Here is a 745-nt window from a genome sequence, read left to right as displayed (position 1 = left end):
TTTACAACAGGATTTATCAAACTGTACCTGCAAAACGATAAGTCCCTTGTTTGCATATATACCTGTTGTAATAATGCTACTCAACAAGCAGACATTGTTAGTGCTCTCCGTTTTCTCGTCCATACAACTAGTTTTCGGGTTCCGTTAGAGCATTAACAAGCCTACCTGATGGGCCCCAAGAAGGACGAAACCGGTGGTAGGCTGTCGAGAAGTTTTCAGCAACCACATGAGTAGTGCATTGCAAATATATATGTATCGCGGTATCTCAGATATCGTAGTAACTGAGACATGAGGTGGCCTGAGGCAGCACATTCAGTTACCTGAACTCAGCAAAACCGTGAGATTCAGCTGGGTTCCAGGTGAGTCTCCCGCAAAACCAAATTAGTTTGCAACTGAGTGTATATTCGCTAATTTAGTGCCATTTGGTTTCAAGTAGAACATAAGTTTGACGGAAAAATGGGGACTGTGCCTAGCTGATGAGCCCCAAAAAGGGCGAAACCGGTCGTGGGCTGTCGAGGAGTTTTCTGCAACCCGTAGTACCCGTACGTATCCTGTTTGTTTTGTCTCTGAGGCTTTGTTCGTCTTACTGCATATTCTGTCTGTTTCTCTTTTGTGAATGCTGCATGCGAACGGACTGACGGAGTATCCATGGCAGATCCATCGGTAACAATGGTGGCTGACACTATCCTTGGGATGATTGCGATGCGTGTGCTACGTCTAAATATGAACTGTAAAAGCGATTTAT

The sequence above is a fragment of the Opisthorchis viverrini genome (genome assembly GCF_000715545.1).
Source record: "Opisthorchis viverrini unplaced genomic scaffold opera_v5_219, whole genome shotgun sequence".
NCBI lineage: Eukaryota > Metazoa > Platyhelminthes > Trematoda > Opisthorchiida > Opisthorchiidae > Opisthorchis > Opisthorchis viverrini.
Note: the sequence above shows the minus strand (reverse complement) of the source record.